The 15876-nt window shown below is 42.8% G+C and overlaps 16 non-coding genes across 16 annotated transcripts; all 16 read right to left on the reverse strand.

Moving 5' to 3' along the window:
• Positions 1 to 679: 679 nt before the first annotated feature.
• Positions 680 to 761, reverse strand: trnal-aag (transfer RNA leucine (anticodon AAG)). The gene has a single exon. It is a non-coding gene; the product is annotated as a tRNA-Leu (tRNA).
• Positions 762 to 1497: 736 nt separating this feature from the next.
• On the reverse strand, positions 1498 to 1579 carry trnal-uag (transfer RNA leucine (anticodon UAG)). The gene has a single exon. It is a non-coding gene; the product is annotated as a tRNA-Leu (tRNA).
• A 1542-nt stretch (positions 1580 to 3121) lies between these two features.
• trnal-aag (transfer RNA leucine (anticodon AAG)) lies at positions 3122 to 3203 on the reverse strand. The gene has a single exon. It is a non-coding gene; the product is annotated as a tRNA-Leu (tRNA).
• Positions 3204 to 3940: 737 nt separating this feature from the next.
• On the reverse strand, positions 3941 to 4022 carry trnal-uag (transfer RNA leucine (anticodon UAG)). Its single transcript has one exon. It is a non-coding gene; the product is annotated as a tRNA-Leu (tRNA).
• A 736-nt stretch (positions 4023 to 4758) lies between these two features.
• trnal-uag (transfer RNA leucine (anticodon UAG)) lies at positions 4759 to 4840 on the reverse strand. The gene has a single exon. It is a non-coding gene; the product is annotated as a tRNA-Leu (tRNA).
• Positions 4841 to 6382: 1542 nt separating this feature from the next.
• On the reverse strand, positions 6383 to 6464 carry trnal-uag (transfer RNA leucine (anticodon UAG)). Its single transcript has one exon. It is a non-coding gene; the product is annotated as a tRNA-Leu (tRNA).
• Positions 6465 to 8003: 1539 nt separating this feature from the next.
• On the reverse strand, positions 8004 to 8087 carry trnal-aag (transfer RNA leucine (anticodon AAG)). Its single transcript has one exon. It is a non-coding gene; the product is annotated as a tRNA-Leu (tRNA).
• A 737-nt stretch (positions 8088 to 8824) lies between these two features.
• On the reverse strand, positions 8825 to 8906 carry trnal-aag (transfer RNA leucine (anticodon AAG)). Its single transcript has one exon. It is a non-coding gene; the product is annotated as a tRNA-Leu (tRNA).
• Positions 8907 to 9643: 737 nt separating this feature from the next.
• trnal-aag (transfer RNA leucine (anticodon AAG)) lies at positions 9644 to 9725 on the reverse strand. Its single transcript has one exon. It is a non-coding gene; the product is annotated as a tRNA-Leu (tRNA).
• Positions 9726 to 10462: 737 nt separating this feature from the next.
• trnal-aag (transfer RNA leucine (anticodon AAG)) lies at positions 10463 to 10544 on the reverse strand. Its single transcript has one exon. It is a non-coding gene; the product is annotated as a tRNA-Leu (tRNA).
• A 736-nt stretch (positions 10545 to 11280) lies between these two features.
• On the reverse strand, positions 11281 to 11362 carry trnal-uag (transfer RNA leucine (anticodon UAG)). The gene has a single exon. It is a non-coding gene; the product is annotated as a tRNA-Leu (tRNA).
• A 710-nt stretch (positions 11363 to 12072) lies between these two features.
• trnal-aag (transfer RNA leucine (anticodon AAG)) lies at positions 12073 to 12154 on the reverse strand. Its single transcript has one exon. It is a non-coding gene; the product is annotated as a tRNA-Leu (tRNA).
• Positions 12155 to 12864: 710 nt separating this feature from the next.
• On the reverse strand, positions 12865 to 12946 carry trnal-uag (transfer RNA leucine (anticodon UAG)). Its single transcript has one exon. It is a non-coding gene; the product is annotated as a tRNA-Leu (tRNA).
• A 736-nt stretch (positions 12947 to 13682) lies between these two features.
• trnal-aag (transfer RNA leucine (anticodon AAG)) lies at positions 13683 to 13764 on the reverse strand. The gene has a single exon. It is a non-coding gene; the product is annotated as a tRNA-Leu (tRNA).
• Positions 13765 to 14438: 674 nt separating this feature from the next.
• Positions 14439 to 14520, reverse strand: trnal-uag (transfer RNA leucine (anticodon UAG)). Its single transcript has one exon. It is a non-coding gene; the product is annotated as a tRNA-Leu (tRNA).
• A 728-nt stretch (positions 14521 to 15248) lies between these two features.
• On the reverse strand, positions 15249 to 15330 carry trnal-uag (transfer RNA leucine (anticodon UAG)). The gene has a single exon. It is a non-coding gene; the product is annotated as a tRNA-Leu (tRNA).
• Positions 15331 to 15876: the final 546 nt, after the last annotated feature.

Consider the following 15876-nt stretch of genomic DNA (forward strand, 5'->3'; position numbering starts at 1 on the left):
TTGTATTTTAGTCTTCTTTTTCATTTTCTTCTTTAAAATCTTTATGTATCTCATGTTGCTCTTGCGTCCTTCATCTTTTTTTGATTCTCTTTCTAAAAATCTTAATTTATCTGATGTTGCTCTTTCTTCCATCGTATAAACTTAGAATTAGTTTCTGCTTTCATGTCTGAAGCAGATTGAATTAGAAAAACACGGCAGATAATTGCAATAACAGACTTGGGAATTAGTGTAAAGGCTAGATTCCCTTTATTTTCCGGTGTCCTTGGTGGCCTTGTTTGAAATTACATTACAGTTTTCTGTTGAGAAAAAGTTGCAGTGGTGGACTTTGAACCGACACCTCTGAAAGACTGGGTCCTTAAATCCAGTTCTCTGGACAGCTCGCCCACAGTACCAACTGTTAAAATGGATTGCTGGGTCGTCCCACAGACCATCACAACTTTCCTTTTTTCCAATCAAGGATTTGACATGAACAACCACCGGTAGGAGGTGCAACTGCCACCGTGAGAGCACAGGACTTGGTGGCTGGTTGGTTAAGGCGACGGACTACACTATTGAGTTGGAACCCCATCCGTGACACACAACATTGCTTCTTTTCTCCCTTGCATGGCCCTACATGAAAGTAAAAACGCTGAAATAAAGCAGAACATGTGATAGCTTGCGCATACAAACTCAATAAAGATGGCAGTGGTGGGATTTGAACCCACGCCTCCTTAGAGACTGGAGCCTTAATCCAGCGCCTTAGACCGCTCAGCCACACTACCCAGCTCTGGCAAAATATTCACACTTTCTCGTCAGTTACCTAGAGCGTCTGCACTCCCTTGTATTTCAGTCTTCTTTTTAATTTTCTTCTTTAAAATCTTTATGTATCTCATGTTGCTCTTGCGTCCTTCATCTTTTTTTGATTCTCTTTCTAAAAATCTTAATTTATCTGATGTTGCTCTTTCTTCCATCGTATAAACTTAGAATTAGTTTCTGCTTTCATGTCTGAAGCAGATTGAATTAGAAAAACACGGCAGATAATTGCAATAACAGACTTGGGAATTAGTGTAAAGGCTAGATTCCCTTTATTTTCCGGTGTCCTTGGTGGCCTTGTTTGAAATTACATTACAGTTTTCTGTTGAGAAAAAGTTGCAGTGGTGGACTTTGAACCGACACCTCTGAAAGACTGGGTCCTTAAATCCAGTTCTCTGGACAGCTCGCCCACAGTACCAACTGTTAAAATGGATTGCTGGGTCGTCCCACAGACCATCACAACTTTCCTTTTTTCCAATCAAGGATTTGACATGAACAACCACCGGGAGGAGGTGCAACTGCCACCGTGAGAGCACAGGACTTGGTGGCTGGTTGGTTAAGGCGACGGACTACACTATTGAGTTGGAACCCCATCCGTGACACACAACATTGCTTCTTTTCTCCCTTGCATGGCCCTACATGAAAGTAAAAACGCTGAAATAAAGCAGAACATGTGATAGCTTGCGCAAACAAACTCAATAAAGATGGCAGTGGTGGGATTTGAACCCACGCCTCCTTAGAGACTGGAGCCTAAATCCAGCGCCTTAGACCGCTCGGCCACAATACCCAGCTCTGGGGAACTATTCACACTTTCTCGTTAGTTACCTAGAGCGTCTGCACTCCCTTGTATTTCAGTCTTCTTTTTCATTTTCTTCTTTAAAATCTTTATGTATCTCATGTTGCTCTTGCGTCCTTCATCTTTTTTTGATTCTCTTTCTAAAAATCTTAATTTATCTGATGTTGCTCTTTCTTTCATCGTATAAACTTAGAATTAGTTTCTGCTTTTATGTCTGAAGCAGATTGAATTAGAAATACACATCAGATAATTGCAATAACAGACGTGGAAATTAGGGTAAAGGCTGGATTCCCTTTATTTGTCCGGTGTCCTTGGTGGCCTTGTTTGAAATTACATTACAGTTTTCTGTTGAGAAAAAGTTGCAGCGGTGGACTTTGAACCGACACCTCCGAAAGACTGGGTCCTTAAATCCAGTTCTCTGGACAGCTCGGCCACAGTACCAACTGTTAAAATGGACTGCTGGGTCGTCCCACAGATCATCACAACTTTCCTTTTTTCCAATCAAGGATTTGACGTGAACAACCACCGGTAGGAGGTGCAACTGCCACCGCGGGGGCACAGGACTTGGTGGCAGGTTGGTTAAGGCAATGGACTACACTATTGAGTTGGAACCCCATCCGTGAAACACAACATTGCCTCTTTTCTCCCCTCCCTGCATGAAAGTAAAAACGCTGAAATAAAGCAGAAAAGCTTGCTCAAACAAAGTCAATAAAGATGGCAGTGGTGGGATTTGAACACACGCCTCCTTAGAGACTGGAGCCTTAATCCAGCACCTTAGACTGCTCAGCCACACTACCCAGCTCTGGCAAAATGTTCACACTTTCTCGTCAGTTAACTAGAGCGTCTGCACTCCCTTGTATTTTAGTCTTCTTTTTCATTTTCTTCTTTAAAATCTTTATGTATCTCATGTTGCTCTTGCGTCCTTCATCTTTTTTTGATTCTCTTTTTAAAAATCTTAATTTATCTGATGTTGCTCTTTCTTCCATCGTATAAACTTAGAATTAGTTTCTGCTTTCATGTCTGAAGCAGATTGAATTAGAAAAACACGGCAGATAATTGCAATAACAGACTTTTGAATTAGGGTAAAGGCTGGATTCCCTTTATTTGTCCGGTGTCCTTGGTGGCCTTGTTTGAAATTACATTACAGTTTTCTGTTGAGAAAAAGTTTCAGAGGTGGACTTTGAACCTACACCTCCGAAAGACTGGGTCCTTAAATCCAGTTCTCTGGACAGCTCGGCCACAGTTCCCACTGTTAAAATGGACTGCTTGGTCGTCGCACAGACCATCACAACTTTCCTTTTTTCCAATCAAGGATTTGACGTGAAGAACCACCGGTAGGAGGTGCAACTGCCACCGTGAGAGCACAGGACTTGGTGGCTGGTTGGTTAAGGCGATGGACTACACTATTGAGTTGGAACCCCATCCTTGACACACAACATTGCTTCTTTTCTCCCTTGCATGGGCGACATGAAAGTAAAAACCCAGAAACAAAGCAGAAAATGTGATAGCTTGCGCAAAAAAACTCAATAAAGATGGCAGTGGTGGGATTTGAACCCACGCCTCCTTAGAGACTGGAGCCTTAATCCAGCGCCTTAGACCGCTCAGCCACACTACCCAGCTCTGGCAAAATATTTACACTTTCTCGTCAGTTACCTAGAGCGTCTGTACTTCCTTGTATTTTAGTCTTCTTTTTCATTTTCTTCTTTAAAATCTTTATGTATCTCATGTTGCTCTTGCGTCCTTCATCTTTTTTTGATTCTCTTTTTAAAAATCTTAATTTATCTGATGTTGCTCTTTCTTCCATCGTATAAACTTAGAATTCGTTTCTGCTTTTATGTCTGAAGCAGATTGAATTAGAAAAACACGGCAGATAATTGCAATAACAGACGTTTGAATTAGGGTAAAGGCTGGATTCCCTTTATTTGTCCGGTGTCCTTGGTGGCCTTGTTTGAAATTACATTACAGTTTTCTGTTGAGAAAAAGTTTCAGAGGTGGACTTTGAACCTACACCTCCGAAAGACTGGGTCCTTAAATCCAGTTCTCTGGACAGCTCGGCCACAGTTCCCACTGTTAAAATGGACTGCTTGGTCGTCGCACAGACCATCACAACTTTCCTTTTTTCCAATCAAGGATTTGACGTGAAGAACCACCAGTAGGAGGTGCAACTGCCACCGTGAGAGCACAGGACTTGGTGGCTGGTTGGTTAAGGCGATGGACTACACTACTGAGTTGGAACCCCATCCGTGACACACAACATTGCTTCTTTTCTCCCTTGCATGGCCCTGCATGAAAGTAAAAACGCTGAAATAAAGCAGAACATGTGATAGCTTGCGCAAACAAACTCAATAAAGATGGCAGTGGTGGGATTTGAACCCACGCCTCCTTAGAGACTGGAGCCTAAATCCAGCGCCTTAGACCGCTCGGCCACACTACCCAGCTCTGGCAAAATATTCACACTTTCTCGTCAGTTACCTAGAGCGTCTGCACTCCCTTGTATTTTAGTCTTCTTTTTCATTTTCTTCTTTAAAATCTTTATGTATCTCATGTTGCTCTTGCGTCCTTCATCTTTTTTTGATTCTCTTTCTAAAAATCTTAATTTATCTGATGTTGCTCTTTCTTCCATCGTATAAACTTAGAATTAGTTTCTGCTTTCATGTCTGAAGCAGATTGAATTAGAAAAACACGGCAGATAATTGCAATAACAGACTTGGGAATTAGTGTAAAGGCTGGATTCCCTTTATTTTCCGGTGTCCTTGGTGGCCTTGTTTGAAATTACATTACAGTTTTCTGTTGAGAAAAAGTTGCAGAGGTGGACTTTGAACCGACACCTCTGAAAGACTGGGTCCTTAAATCCAGTTCTCTGGACAGCTCGCCCACAGTACCAACTGTTAAAATGGATTGCTGGGTCGTCCCACAGACCATCACAACTTTCCTTTTTTCCAATCAAGGATTTGACATGAACAACCACCGGTAGGAGGTGCAACTGCCACCGTGAGAGCACAGGACTTGGTGGCTGGTTGGTTAAGGCGACGGACTACACTATTGAGTTGGAACCCCATCCGTGACACACAACATTGCTTCTTTTCTCCCTTGCATGGCCCTACATGAAAGTAAAAACGCTGAAATAAAGCAGAACATGTGATAGCTTGCGCAAACAAACTCAATAAAGATGGCAGTGGTGGGATTTGAACCCACGCCTCCTTAGAGACTGGAGCCTAAATCCAGCGCCTTAGACCGCTCGGCCACAATACCCAGCTCTGGGGAACTATTCACACTTTCTCGTCAGTTACCTAGAGCGTCTGCACTTCCTTGTATTTTTGTCTTCTTTTTCATTTTCTTCTTTAAAATCTTTATGTATCTCATGTTGCTCTTGCGTCCTTCATCTTTTTTTGATTCTCTTTCTAAAAATGTTAATTTATCTGATGTTGCTCTTTCTTTCATCGTATAAACTGAGAATTAGTTTCTGCTTTTATGTCTGAAGCAGATTGAATTAGAAATACACATCAGATAATTGCAATAATAGACGTGGGAATTAGGGTAAAGGCTGGATTCCCTTTATTTGTCCGGTGTCCTTGGTGGCCTTGTTTGAAATTACATTACAGTTTTCTGTTGAGAAAAAGTTGCAGCGGTGGACTTTGAACCGACACCTCCGAAAGACTGGATCCTTAAATCCAGTTCTCTGGACAGCTCGGCCACAGTACCAACTGTTAAAATGGACTGCTGGGTCGTCCCACAGATCATCACAACTTTCCTTTTTTCCAATCAAGGATTTGACGTGAACAACCACCGGTAGGAGGTGCAACTGCCACCGCGGGGGCACAGGACTTGGTGGCAGGTTGGTTAAGGCAATGGACTACACTATTGAGTTGGAACCCCATCCGTGAAACACAACATTGCCTCTTTTCTCCCCTCCCTGCATGAAAGTAAAAACGCTGAAATAAAGCAGAAAAGCTTGCTCAAACAAAGTCAATAAAGATGGCAGTGGTGGGATTTGAACACACGCCTCCTTAGAGACTGGAGCCTTAATCCAGCACCTTAGACTGCTCAGCCACACTACCCAGCTCTGGCAAAATGTTCACACTTTCTCGTCAGTTAACTAGAGCGTCTGCACTCCCTTGTATTTTAGTCTTCTTTTTCATTTTCTTCTTTAAAATCTTTATGTATCTCATGTTGCTCTTGCGTCCTTCATCTTTTTTTGATTCTCTTTTTAAAAATCTTAATTTATCTGATGTTGCTCTTTCTTCCATCGTATAAACTTAGAATTCGTTTCTGCTTTTATGTCTGAAGCAGATTGAATTAGAAAAACACGGCAGATAATTGCAATAACAGACTTGGGAATTAGTGTAAAGGCTGGATTCCCTTTATTTTCCGGTGTCCTTGGTGGCCTTGTTTGAAATTACATTACAGTTTTCTGTTGAGAAAAAGTTGCAGTGGTGGACTTTGAACCGACACCTCTGAAAGACTGGGTCCTTAAATCCAGTTCTCTGGACAGCTCGCCCACAGTACCAACTGTTAAAATGGATTGCTGGGTCGTCCCACAGACCATCACAACTTTCCTTTTTTCCAATCAAGGATTTGACATGAACAACCACCGGTAGGAGGTGCAACTGCCACCGTGAGAGCACAGGACTTGGTGGCTGGTTGGTTAAGGCGACGGACTACACTATTGAGTTGGAACCCCATCCGTGACACACAACATTGCTTCTTTTCTCCCTTGCATGGCCCTACATGAAAGTAAAAACGCTGAAATAAAGCAGAACATGTGATAGCTTGCGCAAACAAACTCAATAAAGATGGCAGTGGTGGGATTTGAACCCACGCCTCCTTAGAGACTGGAGCCTAAATCCAGCGCCTTAGACCGCTCGGCCACAATACCCAGCTCTGGGGAACTATTCACACTTTCTCGTCAGTTACCTAGAGCGTCTGCACTTCCTTGTATTTTTGTCTTCTTTTTCATTTTCTTCTTTAAAATCTTTATGTATCTCATGTTGCTCTTGCGTCCTTCATCTTTTTTTGATTCTCTTTCTAAAAATCTTAATTTATCTGATGTTGCTCTTTCTTTCATCGTATAAACTTAGAATTAGTTTCTGCTTTTATGTCTGAAGCAGATTGAATTAGAAATACACATCAGATAATTGCAATAACAGACATGGGAATGAGGGTAAAGGCTGGATTCCCTTTATTTGTCCGGTGTCCTTGGTGGCCTTGTTTGAAATTACATTACAGTTTTCTGTTGAGAAAAAGTTGCAGCGGTGGACTTTGAACCGACACCTCCGAAAGACTGGGTCCTTAAATCCAGTTCTCTGGACAGCTCGGCCACAGTACCAACTGTTAAAATGGACTGCTGGGTCGTCCCACAGATCATCACAACTTTCCTTTTTTCCAATCAAGGATTTGACGTGAACAACCACCGGTAGGAGGTGCAACTGCCACCGCGGGGGCACAGGACTTGGTGGCAGGTTGGTTAAGGCAATGGACTACACTATTGAGTTGGAACCCCATCCGTGAAACACAACATTGCCTCTTTTCTCCCCTCCCTGCATGAAAGTAAAAACGCTGAAATAAAGCAGAATAGCTTGCTCAAACAAAGTCAATAAAGATGGCAGTGGTGGGATTTGAACACACGCCTCCTTAGAGACTGGAGCCTTAATCCAGCACCTTAGACTGCTCAGCCACACTACCCAGCTCTGGCAAAATGTTCACACTTTCTCGTCAGTTAACTAGAGCGTCTGCACTCCCTTGTATTTTAGTCTTCTTTTTCATTTTCTTCTTTAAAATCTTTATGTATCTCATGTTGCTCTTGCGTCCTTCATCTTTTTTTGATTCTCTTTTTAAAAATCTTAATTTATCTGATGTTGCTCTTTCTTCCATCGTATAAACTTAGAATTCGTTTCTGCTTTTATGTCTGAAGCAGATTGAATTAGAAAAACACGGCAGATAATAGCAATAACAGACGTGGGAATTAGGGTAAAGGCTGGATTCCCTTTATTTGTCCGGTGTCCTTGGTGGCCTTGTTTGAAATTACATTACAGTTTTCTGTTGAGAAAAAGTTTCAGAGGTGGACTTTGAACCTGCACCTCCGAAAGACTGGGTCCTTAAATCCAGTTCTCTGGACAGCTCGGCCACAGTTCCCACTGTTAAAATGGACTGCTTGGTCGTCGCACAGACCATCACAACTTTCCTTTTTTCCAATCAAGGATTTGACGTGAAGAACCACCGGTAGGAGGTGCAACTGCCACCGTGAGAGCACAGGACTTGGTGGCTGGTTGGTTAAGGCGATGGACTACACTATTGAGTTGGAACCCCATCCGTGACACACAACATTGCTTCTTTTCTCCCTTGCATGGGCGACATGAAAGTAAAAACCCAGAAACAAAGCAGAAAATGTGATAGCTTGCGCAAAAAAACTCAATAAAGATGGCAGTGTGGGATTTGAACCCACGCCTCCTTAGAGACTGGAGCCTTAATCCAGCGCCTTAGACCGCTCGGCCACACTACCCAGCTGTGGCAAAATATTCACACTTTCTCGTCAGTTACCTAGAGCGTCTGCACTCCCTTGTATTTCAGTCTTCTTTTTCATTTTCTTCTTTAAAATCTTTATGTATCTCATGTTGCTCTTGCGTCCTTCATCTTTTTTTGATTCTCTTTCTAAAAATGTTAATTTATCTGATGTTGCTCTTTCTTTCATCGTATAAACTGTGAATTAGTTTCTGCTTTTATATCTGAAGCAGATTGAATTAGAAAAACATGGCAGATAATTGCAATAACAGACGTGGGAATTAGGGTAAAGGCTGGATTCCCTTTATTTGTCCGGTGTCCTTGGTGGCCTTGTTTGAAATGACATTACAGTTTTCTGTTGAGAAAAAGTTAAAGCGGTGGACTTTGAACCGACACCTCCGAAAGACTGGGTCCTTAAATCCAGTTCTCTGGACAGCTCGGCCACAGTACCAACTGTTAAAATGGACTGCTTGGTCGTCGCACAGACCATCACAACTTTCCTTTTTTCCAATCAAGGATTTGACGTGAACAACCACCGGTAGGAGGTGCAACTGCCACTGCGGGGGCACAGGATTTGGTGGCTAATTGGTTAAGGCGATGGACTACACTATTGAGTCGGATCCCCATCCGTGACACACAACATTGCTTATTTTCTCCCTTGCATGGCCCTGCATGAAAGTAAAAACTCTGAAATAAAGCAGAACATGTGATAGCTTGCGCAAACAAACTCAATAAAGATGGCAGTGGTGGGATTTGAACCCACGCCTCCTTAGAGACTGGAGCCTTAATCCAGCGCCTTAGACCGCTCGGCCACACTACCCAGCTGTGGCAAAATATTCACACTTTCTCGTCAGTTACCTAGAGCGTCTGCACTCCCTTGTATTTCAGTCTTCTTTTTCATTTTCTTCTTTAAAATCTTTATGTATCTCATGTTGCTCTTGCGTCCTTCATCTTTTTTTGATTCTCTTTCTAAAAATGTTAATTTATCTGATGTTGCTCTTTCTTTCATGGTATAAACTTAGAATTAGTTTCTGCTTTTATGTCTGAAGCAGATTGAATTAGAAAAACACGGCAGATAATTGCAATAACAGACGTGGGAATGAGGGTAAAGGCTGGATTCCCTTTATTTGTCCGGTGTCCTTGGTGGCCTTGTTTGAAATTACATTACAGTTTTCTGTTGAGAAAAAGTTGCAGCGGTGGACTTTGAACCGACACCTCCGAAAGACTGGGTCCTTAAATCCAGTTCTCTGGACAGCTCGGCCACAGTACCAACTGTTAAAATGGACTGCTGGGTCGTCCCACAGACCATCACAACTTTCCTTTTTTCCAATCAAGGATTTGACGTGAACAACCACCGGTAGGAGGTGCAACTGCCACCGCGGGGGCACAGGACTTGGTGGCTGGTTGGTTAAGGCGATGGACTACACTATCGAGTTGGAACCCCATCCGTGACACACAACATTGCTTCTTTTCTCCCTTGCATGGCCCTGCATGAAAGTAAAACCGCTGAAATAAAGCAGAAAATGTGATAGCTTGCGCAAACAAACTCAATAAAGATGGCAGTGGTGGGATTTGAACCCACGCCTCCTTAGAGACTGGAGCCTTAATCCAGCGCCTTAGACCGCTCGGCCACACTACCCAGCTGTGACAAAATATTCACACTTTCTCGTCAGTTACCTAGAGCGTCTGCACTCCCTTGTATTTCAGTCTTCTTTTTCATTTTCTTCTTTAAAATCTTTATGTATCTCATGTTGCTCTTGCGTCCTTCATCTTTTTTTGATTCTCTTTCTAAAAATGTTAATTTATCTGATGTTGCTCTTTCTTTCATCGTATAAACTGAGAATTAGTTTCTGCTTTTATATCTGAAGCAGATTGAATTAGAAAAACATGGCAGATAATTGCAATAACAGACGTGGGAATTAGGGTAAAGGCTGGATTCCCTTTATTTGTCCGGTGTCCTTGGTGGCCTTGTTTGAAATGACATTACAGTTTTCTGTTGAGAAAAAGTTAAAGCGGTGGACTTTGAACCGACACCTCCGAAAGACTGGGTCCTTAAATCCAGTTCTCTGGACAGCTCGGCCACAGTACCAACTGTTAAAATGGACTGCTTGGTCGTCGCACAGACCATCACAACTTTCCTTTTTTCCAATCAAGGATTTGACGTGAACAACCACCGGTAGGAGGTGCAACTGCCACCGCGGGGGCACAGGACTTGGTGGCTGGTTGGTTAAGGCGATGGACTACACTATCGAGTTGGAACCCCATCCGTGACACACAACATTGCTTCTTTACTCCCTTGCATGGCCCTGCATGAAAGTAAAAACGCTGAAATAAAGCAGAACATGTGATAGCTTGCGCAAACAAACTCAATAAAGATGGCAGTGGTGGGATTTGAACCCACGCCTCCTTAGAGACTGGAGCCTTAATCCAGCACCTTAGACCGCTCGGCCACACTACCCAGCTGTGGCAAAATATTCACACTTTCTCGTCAGTTACCTAGAGCGTCTGCACTCCCTTGTATTTCAGTCTTCTTTTTCATTTTCTTCTTTAAAATCTTTATGTATCTCATGTTGCTCTTGCGTCCTTCATCTTTTTTTGATTCTCTTTCTAAAAATGTTAATTTATCTGATGTTGCTCTTTCTTTCATCGTATAAACTGAGAATTAGTTTCTGCTTTTATGTCTGAAGCAGATTGAATTAGAAAAACACGGCAGATAATTGCAATAACAGACGTGGGAATTAGGGTAAAGGCTGGATTCCCTTTATTTTCTGGTGTCCTTGGTGGCCTTGTTTGAAATTACATTACAGTTTTCTGTTGAGAAAAAGTTGCAGTGGTGGACTTTGAACCGACACCTCTGAAAGACTGGGTCCTTAAATCCAGTTCTCTGGACAGCTCGCCCACAGTACCAACTGTTAAAATGGACTGCTGGGTCGTCCCACAGACCATCACAACTTCCCTTTTTTCCAATCAAGGATTTGACGTGAACAACCACCGGTAGGAGGTGCAACTGCCACCGTGAGAGCACAGGACTTGGTGGCTGGTTAGTTAAGGCGACGGACTACACTATTGAGTTGGAACCCCATCCGTGACACACAACATTGCTTCTTTTCTCCCTTGCATGGCCCTACATGAAAGTAAAAACGCTGAAATAAAGCAGAACATGTGATAGCTTGCGCAAACAAACTCAATAAAGATGGCGGTGGTGGGATTTGAACCCACGCCTCCTTAGAGACTGGAGCCTAAATCCAGCGCCTTAGACCGCTCGGCCACACTACCCAGCTCTGGCAAGATTTCCAAACTTTCTCGTCAGTTACCTAGAGCGTCTGCACTTCCTTGTATTTTAGTCTTCTTTTTCATTTTCTTCTTTAAAATCTTTATGTATCTCATGTTGCTCTTGCGTCCTTCATCTTTTTTTGATTCTCTTTTTAAAAATCTTAATTTATCTGATGTTGCTCTTTCTTCCATCGTATAAACTTAGAATTAGTTTCTGCTTTTATGTCTGAAGCAGATTGAATTAGAAAAACACGGCAGATAATTGCAATAACAGACGTGGGAATTAGGGTAAAGGCTGGATTCCCTTTATTTGTCCGGTGTCCTTGGTGGCCTTGTTTGAAATTACATTACAGTTTTCTCTTGAGAAAAAGTTGCAGCGGTGGACTTTGAACCGACACCTCTGAAAGAATGGGTCCTTAAATCCAGTTTTCTGGACAGCTCGGCCACAGTTCCCACTGTTAAAATTGACTGCTTGGTCGTCCCACAGACCATCACAACTTTCCTTTTTTCCAATCAAGGATTTGACGCGAACAACCACCGGTAGGAGGTGCAACTGCAACCTCGGGGGCACAGGACTTGGTGGCTGGTTGGTTAAGGCGATGGACTACACTATTGAGTTGGAACCCCATCCGTGACACACAGCATTGCTTCTTTTCTCCCTTGCATGGCCCTGCATGAAAGTAAAAACGTTGCGCAAACAAACTCAATAAAGATGGCAGAGGTGGGATTTGAACCCACGCCTCCTTAGAGACTGGAGCCTTAATCCAGTGCCTTAGACCCCTCGGCCACACTACCCAGCTCTGGCAAAATATTCACACTTTCTCGTCAGTTACCTAGAGCGTCTGCACTTCCTTGTATTTTAGTCTTCTTTTTCATTTTCTTCTTTAAAATCTTTATGTATCTCCTGTTGCTCTTGCGTCCTTCATCTTTCTTTGATTCTCTTTTTAAAAATCTTAATTTATCTGATGTTGCTCTTTCTTCCATCGTATAAACATAGAATTAGTTTCTGCTTTTATGTCTGAAGCAGATTGAATTAGAAAAACACAGCAGATAATTTCAAAAACAGAGGTGGGAATGAGGGTAAAGGCTGGATTCCCTTTATTTTCCGGTGTCCTTGGTGGCCTTGTTGAGAAAAAGTTAAAGCGGTGGACTTTGAACCCACACCTCTGAAAGACTGGATCCTTAAATACAGTTCTCTGGACAGCTTGGCCACAGTACCCACTGTTAAAATGGACTGCTAGGTCGTCACACAGCCCAGCCCAACTTTCATTGTTTACAATCATGGATTTGACGTGAACAACCACCGGTAGGAGGTGCAACTGCCACCGTGAGAGCACAGGACTTGGTGGCTGGTTGGTTAAGGCAATGGACTACACTATTGAGTTGGAACCCCATCCGTGACACACATCATTTCTTCTTTTCTCCCTTGCATGGGCGACATGAAAGTAAAAACCCTGAAATAAGGCAGAACATGTGATAGCTTGCGCAAACAAACTCAATAAAGATGGCAGTGGTGGGATTTGAACCCACGCCTCCTTAGAGACTGGAGCCTAAATCCAGCGCCTTAGACCGCTTTGCCACACTACCCAGCTCTGGCAAGATTTCCACACTTTCTCGTCAGTTACCTAGAGCGTCTGCACTCCCTTGTATTTTAGTCTTCTTTTTCATTTTCTTCTTTAAAATCTTTATGTATCTCATGTTGCTCTTGCGTCCTTCATCTTTTTTTGATTATCTTTCTAAAAATCTTGATTTATCTGATGTTGCTCTTTCTTTCATCGTATAAACTTAGAATTAGTTTCTGCTTTTATGTCTGAAGCAGATTGAATTAGAAAAACACGGCAGATAATAGCAATAATAGACGTGGGAATGAGGGTAAAGGCTGGATTCCCTTTATTTTCCGGTGTCCTTGGTGGCCTTGTTTGAAATTACATTACAGTTTTCTGTTGAGAAAAAGTTGCAGTGGTGGACTTTGAACCGACACCTCTGAAAGACTGGGTCCTTAAATCCAGTTCTCTGGACAGCTTGGCCACAGTTCCCACTGTTAAAATAGACTGCTTGGTCATCGCACAGACCATCACAACTTTCCTTTTTTCCAATCAAGGATTTGACGTGAACAACTACCGGTAGGAGGTGCAACTGCCACCGTGGGGGCACAGGACTTGGTGGCTGGTTGGTTAAGGCGATGGACTACACTATTGAGTTGGAACCCCATCCGTGACACACAACATTGCTTCTTTTCTCCCTTGCATGGCCCTGCATGAAAGTAAAAACACTGAAATAAAGCAGAACATGTGATAGCTTGCGCAAACAAACTCAATAAAGATGACATTGGTGGGATTTGAACCCACGCCTCCTTAGAGACTGGAGCCTTAATCCAGCGCCTTAGACCGCTCGGCCACACTACCCAGCTCTGGCAAGATTTACAAACTTTCTCGTCAGTTACCTAGAGCGTCTGCACTCCCTTGTATTTTAGTCTTCTTTTTCATTTTCTTCTTTAAAATCTTTATGTATCTCATGTTGCTCTCTCTTCCATTGTGTACACTGAAAATTAGTTTCTGCTTTTATGTCTGAAGCAGATTGAATCTGAAAAACACAGCAGATATTTTCAAAAACAGATGTGGGAATTAGGGTAAAGGCTGGATTCCCTTTTTTGTCCGGTGTCCTTGGTGGCCTTGTTTGAAATTACATTACAGTTTTTTGTTGAGAAAAAGTTAAAGCGGTGGACTTTGAACCCACACCTCTGAAAGACTGGATCCTTAAATAAAGTTCTCTGGACAGCTTGGCCACAGTACCAACTGTTAAAATGGACTGCTAGGTCGTCGCACAGCCCAGGCCAACTTTCCTTGTTTACAATCAAGGCTTTGACGTGAACAACCACCGGTAGGAGGTGCAACTGCCACCGCGGGAGCACAGGACTTGGTGGCTGGTTGGTTAAGGCAATGGACTACACTATTGAGTTGGAACCCCATCCGTGACACACATCATTTCTTCTTTTCTCCCTTGCATGGGCGACATGAAAGTAAAAACCCTGAAATAACGCAGAACATGTGATAGCTTGCGCAAACAAACTCAATAAAGATGGCAGTGGTGGGATTTGAACCCACGCCTCCTTAGAGACTGGAGCCTAAATCCAGCGCCTTAGACCGCTCGGCCACACTACCCAGCTCTGGCAAAATATTCACACTTTCTCGTCAGTTACCTAGAGCGTCTGCACTTCCTTGTCTTCTTTTTCATTTTCTTCTTTAAAATCTTTATGTATCTCATGTTGCTCTTGCGTCCTTCATCTTTTTTTGATTCTCTTTTTAAAAATCTTAATTTATCTGATGTTGCTCTTTCTTCCATCGTATAAACTTAGAATTAGTTTCTGCTTTTATGTCTGAAGCAGATTGAATTAGAAAAACACGGCAGATAATAGCAATAATAGACGTGGGAATGAGGGTAAAGGCTGGATTCCCTTTATTTTCCGGTGTCCTTGGTGGCCTTGTTTGAAATTACATTACAGTTTTCTGTTGAGAAAAAGTTGCAGTGGTGGACTTTGAACCGACACCTCTGAAAGACTGGGTCCTTAAATCCAGTTCTCTGGACAGCTTGGCCACAGTTCCCACTGTTAAAATAGACTGCTTGGTCATCGCACAGACCATCACAACTTTCCTTTTTTCCAATCAAGGATTTGACGTGAACAACTACCGGTAGGAGGTGCAACTGCCACCGTGGGGGCACAGGACTTGGTGGCTGGTTGGTTAAGGCGATGGACTACACTACTGAGTTGGAACCCCATCCGTGACACACAACATTGCTTCTTTTCTCCCTTGCATGGCCCTGCATGAAAGTAAAAACACTGAAATTAAGCAGAACATGTGATAGCTTGCGCAAACAAACTCAATAAAGATGGCAGTGGTGGGATTTGAACCCACGCCTCCTTAGAGACTGGAGCCTAAATCCAGCGCCTTAGACCGCTCGGCCACACTACCCAGCTCTGGCAAGATTTCCAAACTTTCTCGTCAGTTACCTAGAGCGTCTGCACTTCCTTGTATTTTAGTCTTCTTTTTAATTTTCTTCTTTAAAATCTTTATGTATCTCATGTTGCTCTTGCGTCCTTCATCTTTTTTTTGATTCTCTTTCTAAAAATCTTAATTTATCTGATGTTGCTCTTTCTTTCATCGTATAAACTTAGAATTAGTTTCTGCTTTTATGTCTGAAGCAGATTGAATTAGAAAAACACGGCAGATAATAGCAATAATAGACGTGGGAATGAGGGTAAAGGCTGGATTCCCTTTATTTGTCCGGTGTCCTTGGTGGCCTTGTTTGAAATTACATTACAGTTTTCTGTTGAGAAAAAGTTGTAGTGGTGGACTTTGAACCGACACCTCTGAAAGACTGGGTCCTTAAATCCAGTTCTCTGGACAGCTCGCCCACAGTACCAACTGTTAAAATGGACTGCTGGGTCGTCCCACAGACCATCACAACTTTCCTTTTTTCCAATCAAGGATTTGACGTGAACAACCACCGGTAGGAGG

This window comes from Oncorhynchus clarkii, chromosome 13 (genome assembly GCF_045791955.1).
Source record: "Oncorhynchus clarkii lewisi isolate Uvic-CL-2024 chromosome 13, UVic_Ocla_1.0, whole genome shotgun sequence".
Lineage (NCBI taxonomy): Eukaryota > Metazoa > Chordata > Actinopteri > Salmoniformes > Salmonidae > Oncorhynchus > Oncorhynchus clarkii.